The sequence below is a fragment of the Rhinopithecus bieti genome, unplaced genomic scaffold (assembly GCF_001698545.2).
Source record: "Rhinopithecus bieti isolate Rb0 unplaced genomic scaffold, ASM169854v2 scaffold_60, whole genome shotgun sequence".
Lineage (NCBI taxonomy): Eukaryota > Metazoa > Chordata > Mammalia > Primates > Cercopithecidae > Rhinopithecus > Rhinopithecus bieti.
The window spans coordinates 1,166,429-1,177,492 of NW_016803192.1; positions in this window are offsets into that span (position 1 = coordinate 1,166,429).

Genomic DNA, 11,064 nt, shown 5'->3' on the forward strand with positions numbered 1-11,064 from the left:
CTAGATATCATCAAGAAAACCAGTTTGAAGTTCTGGAAATGAAAACATACTGAGGAAATTACAAAATGTAGTGGAACATGTTAAGAATAGACTAGAACAAGTGGAGGAGAGAATTTTGAGCTCAAATACAGGCTTTTGAATTAATACAATCAGACAAAAATAAATAAAAAGGAATCAAAAGAAATGAACAAAGTCTCTAAGAAATATGTAGTTATGTAAAATGGCCAAACCTAAGAATAATTGATGTTCCTGAGGGAGAAGAAAAAAATAAGTCTAGAAAACTTATTTGAGAGACTAATTGAGGAAAACTTCCCTGCTCTGGCTAGAGATCTAGGCATCAAAATCCAAGAAACTTACAGAACTCCTGGAAAATTCACTGTAGAAAGATCTTCACCAAAGCATATACTCATGAGGCTATCTAAAGTCAACATAAAGGAAAGAATTCTAAGAGCAGTAAGACAAAAATACCAGGAAACTTACAAAGGAAAACCTATCAGACTAACCACAGACTTCTCAGAAGAAACTTTACAATCTAGAAGGGAGTTGGGTCCTATCTTCATAAACAGATCAACTGTCTACCAAGAATTTTATATCTGCAAAGCTAACTTTCATAAGTAAAGGAGAAATAAAGCTATTTTCAGACAAACAAATGTTGAGAGAAATTGTCACTACCAAACCAGCATTATAAGAAATGCTAAAATAAGTTATAAACCTTGAAACAAAAGCCTGATGTGCACCAAACTAGAACCTCTTGAAAGCTCAAATCTCACATAACAATAAACAATAACCAATAAGATGGTCACTATATAATAGTGAAAGGATCAATTCAACAAGAAGATATTGCAATCCTAAATGTATATGCTCCAAACACTGGAACTCCCAGATTAATAAAACAATTACTACTAGACCTAAAAAAATGAGACAGACAGCAAAACAATAATAGTGGAAGACTTCAGTACACCACTGGAAGAACTAGATAGATCTTTGAGACACAAAGGCAACAGAGACACATTAGACTTAAGTGACACACTAGAACAAATGAACCTAACAGATATTTACAGAACATTCCACCAAGATCTGCAGAATATACATTCTTCTCATCAGCACATGGAACATTCTTTAAGACAGACCATAGGATAAGTCACAAAATAAGTCTCAACAAATATTTTAAAATTGAAATTATATCAAGTATCTTCTCAGACCACAGTAGAATAAAACTAGAATCAACTGCAAAAGGAACCCTTAAAACTATACAAATATACATGGAAATTAATCTGCTCTTGCATGATATCTGGGCTAACAATGAAACCAAGATAGAAATTAAATAATTCTTTGAATTGAATTATGATAATGACATAAGTTATCAAAACCTCAGGGACACAGCAAAAGTGGTGCTAAGAGGAATGTTTATAGCACTAAATGCCTACATCAAAAAGTCTCAAAGAGGACAGATTGACAACCTAATGCCACACCTTAAGGAACTGGAGAAACAAGAACTAAACAGAAAGATTGAAGAAAAAAAGAAAGAACAAAATTAGAACAGAACTAAATGAAATTGAAACAAACAAACAAAAATACAGAAGATCAATGAAGCAAAAAGCTGGTTCTTTGAAAAAATAAACAAAATCAATAGACCATTAACTAGATTAACCAAGAAGAGAAGAGAAAAGATCCAAATAAGCTCAATTAGAAATGAAACTGAAGAAATTATGGCCAGCACCACAGAAATACCAAAGGTCATTCAAGACTGCTATCAACCTTTATGTGCACAAACTCGAAAACCTAGAGAAAATACCCAAATTCCCAGAAACGTACAACCTTCTTAGTTAAAACAGAAAGAAACATAAGCCTGAACAGACCAATAACAAGCAGGAAGATTGAAACAGTAGTTTCAAAATTGCCGGTAAAAAAAGCCCAGGACCAGATAGATTCATAGCTGAATTATTCCAGACATTCAAAGAAAAATTGCAACCAATCGTACTGAAATTAGATTGAGAAAGAAGGAATCCCTCCTAAATCATTCTTAGAAGCTAGGATCACCCTAGTACCAAAACCAGGAAAGGGCACACACAGAAAAGAAAAACTACCAATTTCCCTGATGAACATAGATGCAAAAATCTTCACCAAAATACTAGCTAACCAAATCCAACAGCACATAAAAAAACATAACGCATAATGATCAAATGGGGTTCATCCCAGCGATGCAGGGATGGTTTAAAATAAGCAAGTTAATAAATGTGATACATAACATAAACAGAATTATAAGCAAAAGCCATATAATCATCTCAATTGATGTAGAAAAAGCATTTACTGAAATCCAGCATCACTTTGTGATAAAACTCTTAACAAACTAGGCATAGAAGGGACCTATCTCAAAAGAATAAAAGCCATATATGATAAACTCCCACAGTAAACATTACACTGAATGTTGAATAGTTGAATGCATTCCACCTAAGAACAGGAACAAGATAGTCGTGCCCACTTTCACCATTCCTATTCAACATAGTTCTGGAAGTCCTAGCCAGGTCAATTAGTCAAAAGAAGGAAAGAAAAATCATCCAAACTGGAAAAAAGGAAGTCAGACTATCACTATTTGCAGATAATATGATTGTATACTTAGAATACTCTAAAACTCCTCAAAAGACTCTTAGATTTGATAAACAAATTCGGTTAAATCTCAAATCACAAAATCAATGTACTGATATGTACACATATCAGTAACACTGCTATCCACCAACAATGACCAAGCCGAGAATCAAATCAAGAACTCTTTAAAAAAAAAAAAAAAAACAGCTGAAAAACAAAACTAAACACCTAGGAATATGCTTAACCAAGAAAGTAAAAGATCTCTTCAAGGAGACATACAAAATGCTGTTGAAAGGAATAATAGATGACACAAACAATCCCATGCTCATGGATTGAAAGAATCAATATTATGAAAATGGCCAAACTGCCCAAAGCAATCTATAAACTTAATGCAATTCCTATCAAAAGACTAACATTATTCTTCACAGAATTAGAAAAAAAAAAAAAAAAAAAAAAAACACTCCTAAAATTCCTATGGAAGCACAAAAGAGCCCAAATAGCCAAAGCAATCCTAAGCAAAATGAACAAATCTGGAGGTATCACATTATGAGACTTCAAGTAATACTGCAAGGCTACAGTTACCAAAACAGCATGGTACTGGCATAAAAGTAGGCAAGTAGACTAGTTGAACAGACTACAGAACCCAGAAATGAAGCCAAATACGTCCAGCCAGCTGATTTGCAACAAGGCACACAAAAACATAAACTCGGTAATGGACTCCCTATTTAATAAATGGTGCTGGGAAAACTGGCTAGTCATATGTAGAAGAATGAAACTGGGTTCCTATATCTCTCACTTTATACAAAAATCAACTCAAGATGGATCAAAACCTTAAATATAGGACCTGAAACTATAAAAATTTTAGTAGACAACATTGCAAAACTCTTCTAGAAATAAGTCTAGGCAAGAATTTATGACTAAGACCCCAAAACAAATACAAGAAAATAAAATAAATAAATGGGACCTAATTAAACTAAAATCTTCTGTACTGCAAAATAAATAATCAGGAGAGTAAACAGACAACCCACAGAATGAAAGAAAATATTTGTAAACTACTCATTTGACAAAGGAATATACAGAATATAATATATAGAATACATATACAATATACAGAATATACAAGGAACTCAAATCAGCAAGAAAAAAATCAAATAATTTCATTAAAAAGTAGCAAATGACATGAATGGACACTTCTCAAAAGAAGATATACAAATGGTCAACAAAAAATATGAAAAAATGCTCAACAACACTAATCATCAGGAAAATGCAAATTAAAACCACAGTGAGATGCATACCACCCAGAATAGCTATTATTAAAAAGTCAAAAAACGATAGATGTTGGCACAGATACGATCAAAAGTAAAGCTTATACACTGCTGGTGGAAATATAAATTAGTACAACCTAATGGAAAACAGTATGGGGATTCCTTAAAGATCTTAAAGTAGATCTACTGTTGGATCCAGCAATCTTACTACTGGGTACCATCCTCCCCAAAAAAGAAGTCGTTATATGAAAAAGACTCTTGCACACATATTTTTATAGCATCACAATTCACAGTTGCAAAGATGTGGAACCAACCTAAGTGCTCATTGACTAATGAGTGGATAAAGAAAATGTGACATATATACACCATGGAATACTATTCAGCCATTAAAAGGAACACAATAATGTCTTTTGCAGCAACTTGGATGGAACTGGAGGCCATCATTCTAAGTGAAGTAACACAAGAGTGGAAAAACCAAAAACTGTGTGTTCTCACTTATAAGTGGGAGCTAAGCTATGAGTATGCAAAAGAATACAGTTATATAATAGATTTTAGAGACTCAAAGTGGGAGGAGGGAAAAGTAGGTTAGGAATAAAAAATACCTACACATTAGGTATAATGTACACTACTCAAATTACAGGTGCACTAAAAATCTCAGAATTCACCTCTATATAATTCATCCATATAACAAAAAACACTTGTACCTCAAAAGCTATTGAAATAGAAATTAAGAAAAATATTATGAAGAACAACACAAGTCCTTCTATTACATAAATTTGGCTATCAATCTGGAGATCATATTCCATGGGAATAACTCTGTCTAATAATTTGGATTTTCCATCCTCGACTTCCTCATCTCTGGTGACTTTTTTTCTCCTGTCACCCCATTCCTACAGTAAGGTCCTAGAATTTTTTTTTTTTTTTTTTTTTTTTTTTTTTTTTTTTTGAGATAGAGTCTCACTCTGTCGCCCAGGCTGGAGTGCAGTAGCATGATATTGGCTCACTGCAACCTCTGCCTCCTGGGTTCAAGCGATTCTTCTGCCTCAGCCTCCCGAGTAGCTAGGACTACAGGCACATGCCACCACGTCCAGTTACTTTTTGTATTTTTAGTAGAGATGGGGTTTCACCATATTGGCCAGGCTGGTCTCGAACTCCTGACCTCGTGATCCACCCGCCTTGGCTTCCCAAAGTGCTGAGATTACAGGCACGAGCCACTGTGCCCAGCTGATCCTAGACTTTTCAACACCTCAACCTGTTCAGTTTCCAGAGTGATTGATTCAATCATCTCACTTGCTGACAACAAATTTAAAAGAGGGATAGATGCACTCTATTTGTCTCTTTCCCCTTCTTGCTGATTGGAACAGAACACCATCTTGGCCTTGAAATGGAAGTCAAATGATGGAAAGCAGAGTGCCAAAACAGAGTGGGTCTGGGCTCTTAATAACTGTAGAAACACTGGACCAGCCCTGGATATAATATCAAGATATCTGAGAGAGAAACTGTATGTAAACCACTCCCATTTCAGTTCTAGGCCCAATGAAAATTCTAATTTGCTGATCTCACTATAAATTCCTCGTCATTAGTTCAAGTGGTTACCCAACACTGGCTGGCATACTTACCATTCTCTAAGTTCACTTTCCCATTCTCCACAACCATCCTTTACTGACGTCAAGGACTTGACCTTTCTTTCTCCCGATCTCCTACCCTTTCTCATTCCATATTAAATGTGTACTTCATGCTTCCTAAAAGACATAATTGATATTGTCATCAAATATACAAATGACCTAAATCTTTACTCATCTTTTCTTTTTCTTTCTAACAACCTTGGAGTAAGTGAGGCTTCTTCTAGCAGAGGCCACTCCCTGTATGGGTATCCAGATACTAACATTTCTACCACCTCAGTTATCTCCTCCTACTTGCATTTTCAGCCTCTCCCTCTCTGCTAGATTTCTGAAAACAGCATTTTAATTTTCTATAATTGATCTCAAGCAAAGGAAAGAAGAACTCCCTGAATGCACCTTCATTTCTACTGACTATTCTATCTTCCTTGCATATTCAACTGCTTGTAAGTATTATCTACACACACCTTTGATGACTTTCCCATCTGCCATTAACTAGACACTTCTTTACTCAGAACCCTGAGAACAGGGTTCTCAATAAGAAAACATGCACTTGAAATTTTTTAGAAAACCATTTAAAACAGCCCTTGTGTTAATGCTGATATCAAAAAAATGAAAGGTCACAAACATCCTCCAATGGACCTTTTAAAAAATCTTAAACTTACTTGACCTTACATGATCATATTTCTCTTGATTTTTGTGACAACAAATTCTCCTGGCTTTTTTCCTATCTCTCAGTCCCATCGTTTTTCATTTCCTTTACCAACTAAGCTCTTTATACTTTGAAACCTTCAAATTCTTAACCTCCTCAGTAACTCTGTGTATGGTGATCACCTCCCTGAAATGACCTTTCCTCTTTTCTTTGCAAGGTTAACTTTTCCTCATCCTCCAGGTGTCACTGAAATATTACTGCCTCACAAAGAACTTGGATTTTAAAACTCTTTGCCACATTGTCTTTTAATGTTTCTGTCTTTTGTAATTAGATATTCATTTCTGATACTGTCTCCGCCAAGGTTTATACTCTACCACAAACTCTGTAAGGTCAGGGTTCATGTCAGTTTATTCATCATTCTTTTTGAGTAGCCTGACACATGGGAGAGGTTCTGTAAGTACGTGTGGAAAGAATGAATGAATAACTTAGGATGATGGAAATTTTCATTTACTTCATTATAATGCAAGTACAGAGAAAAGAGAGGGAATTTTCTTTAGGTATACTAGTGTTTTATTCATTTTCCATTGCTTTCTGCATCAAAAGTCAAGAAAGATGATTGAGCAGTGAACGGATTCAGACTTCTCTGTAATTTCCACTCAATTTTTCTGTAAGCCCAAAATTCATCTAAAATCAAAGTTAATTATTTTTTTAAAAGAAAGGCACCACAGTGAAGAGCACGGGCTACAGAGTCACACAGTCTAGATTTCAGTTCCAGCTCTGTCATTTAGGAGATTTGTGACTTCAGACAAGTTCCTTAAACTCTCCCTGAGAGTAGGATCATTTTTGTTTTATTTTGCTTTGTTTTAATGTTACTCACTGCTGTATCCATACACCTAGAACTATACCTCGCACATAGTATGAAATCAATAAACAGATGCCTCTCATTATTTTGAGGTACATTCCTTCAATACTTAATTGGAAGTTTTTAACATGAAGGAGTGTGAATTTTATTGAAAGTCTTTTCCGTATCTATTGAGATAATCATGTGGTTTTTGTCTTTAGTTCTGTGTATGTGATGAATCACGCTTATTGATTTGCATATCCTGAACCAACCTTGCATCCTGGGGATGAAGCCTATTTGATCATGGTGCATTAGCTTTTTGATGTGTTGCTGGATTCAGTTCGCAAATATTTTGTTGAGGATTTTTGTATCGATGTTATTTAAAGGTATTGGCCTATAGTTTTCATTTTTTGTTGTATCTCTGCCAGATTTTGGTATTAGGATGATGCTAGCCTTATAGGATGAGCTTGAAAGGAGCCCCTCCTCAATTTTTTGGGAATAGTTTCTGTAGGAATTATACCAGTTTTTCTTTGTACATCTGGCAGAATTCAGCTGTGAATTCATCAGGTCATGGGTCTTTTTTTTTTTATTGCTAGACTATTTATTACTGATTCAATTTCAGTGCTCATTTTGGTCTATTTAGGGAGTCAATTTCCTCCTGGCTCAATCTTGGGAGGGTGTATGTGTCTCGGAATTTATCCATCTCTTCTAGGTTTTCTAGTTTGTGCGCGTCGAGGTGTTCGTAGTAGTTTCTGATGCTTGTTTCTATTTCGGTGGGGTCAGTAGTAACATTCCCTTAATCATTTCTAATTGTGTTTATTTGGAACTTCTCTTTTATTTTCTTTATTGGTCTAGCTAGTGGCCTTTAAAATATTATTATTATTATTTGAGACAAAGTCTCGCTATTATCACCCAGGCTGGAGTACAATGACACAATCTTGGCTCACTGCAACCTCCGTCTCCCAGGTTGAAGCAATTCTCCTGCCTCAGCCTACCAAATAGCTGGGATTACAGGTGCCTGCTACCACACCCGGCTAATTTTGTATTTTAGTAGAGATAGGGTTTCACCATGTTGGCCAAGCTGGTCTTGAACTCCTGACCTCAGGTGATCCTGCTGTCTCAGCCCCAAAAGTACCAGAATTACAGGTGTGAGCCACGGTGCCTAGCTTGATTTTATTTTATTTCTCATTTTCTGCTAGCTTTGGGGATGGTTTGTTCCTGCTTCTCTAATTGTTTCAGTTGTGAAGTTAGGTTGTTAATGTGAGATATTTCTAGCAGTTTGATGTGGGTATTTAGTGCTATGAATTTCCCTTTTAAAACTGCCTTAGCTGTGTCCTACAGACTCTAGTATGTTGTAATTTTTTTTGTCACAATTCATTTTCATTCACAGAAAATAAATACTTATTCCAGTTTAAAAGTTGTCATACTTGAAGTTGCTAATTTAAAAAATGAATTTTAAATAATCACTTAATAATCCTGCTTTGACTAACACAATGAAATGTGGCTTAAAAAAAAGTATTCAGCACCATTTGCTCATAGGCCTCTAGAATTTGTTCTTAAAGTTTCTGGAAATTTCCTGTCTGTAAAGTACAGGAATTACCAAGCTACATGAGAAAGCTTCTCTGGGACAGGCAATGGGGAATTAAGCAGTCATCATAAAGGAATCAATGTACATTGCATATGGTGGTTTGGACTACAAAACTATCCCTTCTCCTCTACAGTAGCTCAGGAGAGACATGCTTCTAAGCACTGAGGTCTGTGGAGTCTCAGACTGTCATTTGCTGTTAAAATTGATCTTCCCGGCAATAACGGCAAATCTGTGGCACAGATGCTACGGGTCCTTAATGTCCTGTGATTTCAGTAAATTCAGTAAATAGTTTGGATCTACTTCAATTTATTCAGAAATGAAACATGTTTAATTAGGTTCACTGGCAGAGTAAGGGTATGCTGGTTTAGTATTCTTGTAAAATATGTATACTGTGTAAGTAAATCATAGTTTTTTTTATAAGATACATTCAAAATGCAATTTCAATTTCAGCTTCCAATGTCCTTTTTTCTTTTGTTAATTACACTTTAAGTTCTAAGGTACATGTGCACAACGTGCAGGTTTATTACATGTGTATATGCCATGTTGGTGTGCTGCACCTGTTAGCTCGTCATTTACATTAGGTAACACCTCCTAATGCTATCCCTCCTCCCTCCCCCCACCCCATGACAGGCCCCAGTGTATGATGTGTCCCCACCCTGTGTCCAAGTGTTCTCATTGGTCAATTCCGACCCTATGAGTAAGTTAACATTGTGGTGAGAGAGTGTTTTCTGTCCTTTGCGATAGTTGTGGCTGAGAATGAAGGTTTCCAGCTTCATTCCATGCTTGTCCCTACAAAGGACATGAACTCATGCTTTTATGGCTGCATAAGTGTTCTCAGGTTGTTGTATATTGTGACACAGTTTTCTTAAATCTAGTTATGAATTGATAGACAGTCTGGGTTGGTTCCAAGTCTTAGCTATTTGTGAATAGTGCTGCCATAAACATACGTTGTGCATGTGTTTCCTTTATAGCAGCATGATTTATAATCTTGAGTATATCCCAGTAATGGGTTTGGCTGTGGTCAATGGTATTGTCTGTTCTTAGATTCTTTGAGGAATACCGCACACTATTTCTCCTACAATGGTTTGAAACTAGTTAATCAAATCCCCATTCCAACATGTTAAATAGGTGTGTGCTATGTCCTCCATATCTTCTCCAGCACTTGTTTTTTCTCTGACTTTTTAATGATTCGCTCATTCTATAGGTGTATTGAGATGGTATCTCATTGTGGTTTTGGATTGCATTTCTCTTTGATGGTCAGTGATGATGAGGCTACTTTTCATGTGTCCTGTAGGCTGCATAATGTCTCTTTGGAGAGAATTGTCTGTTGCATGTTATTCGCTTTGCATATTTTTTGAATGGGTGTTCTTGTTTGATTTTTCCTTGAAAATTTGGCTTAGGTTCTGTTGTAGATGTTCTGGAATAGTCCTTCTGTCAGAATATGGGATATGGATGGGAAAAATTATAATTTCTCCCATTCTGTAGGTTTGCCTGTTCACGTCTGATTGGTTAGTTTTTTCTTTTGCTTTGTGCAGAAGCTCTTTTTTGTTTAATAGATCCCATTTGTCAAGTTTTTGGCTTTGTTGCTGCATTGCTTTTGGTGTTTTTAAACATGAAGTCGCTTGCCCCACTTGCTATGAACTTGAATGGTACTTGTGCCTAGGTTTTCTTCTAGGGCTTTTATGGTTTTTACCATCTAATCATTTAAATCTTTAAATCTATCCTTGAATTAATTTTGTAAAGATGTAAGGAAGTAGATCCAGTTTTCAGCTTTCTACGTATGGCTAACGCAGTTTTCCCAGCACGCATTTATTAAATAGGGAATTCCTTCCCGCATTTCTTAGTTTTTTGTTCTGTTTTTCTTCCAATTAGATCGATGATGGTGTAGACTGTGTGGCAATTATTTCCCGGTGGCCCGTCCTATTCTGTTCCAGGTTGGTTCTATATCTTCTGTTTTGGTACCCAGTTACGCTATGGCTTTTTGGTTATTCTGTTTTATGCTCTTGTATGTATAGTTTGAATGTGCCAGGTAGTTTGTGATGCGTCCCAGGCTGTTCTTTGGCTTAGAATGTCTTGGCAAATGTGGCTCTTTTTGGTTCCCATATGATAATTTATATTAGTATTTTTTTTTTCCCAATTCTGTGAGAAAGTGATTGATGCTTGATGTGGGATTGAAACTGAATTGAATTATAAATTACGCTTATGGCATATGGTCCCTTTTTACGATATTGATTTCTTCCTATCCATGAGCGTGGTATGTTCCTTCCATCTGTTAGTTTGTTTGCGCGTCTTTATTTTGTTGAGCAGTGGTTTGTAGTCCCCCGGCTTGAAGAGTGTCGCTTCAATTATCCCTTGTAAGTTTTTGGATTCCTGAATGGTGTTTTATTCTCTTGATAGCCAATGTGAATGGGATGGTCACTCATGATTTTGGGCTCTCTGTTTGTCTGTTATTGGTATTATAAATGCTTGTAATTTTTGCACATTGCGATTTTGTATCCTTGAGATTTTTTGGC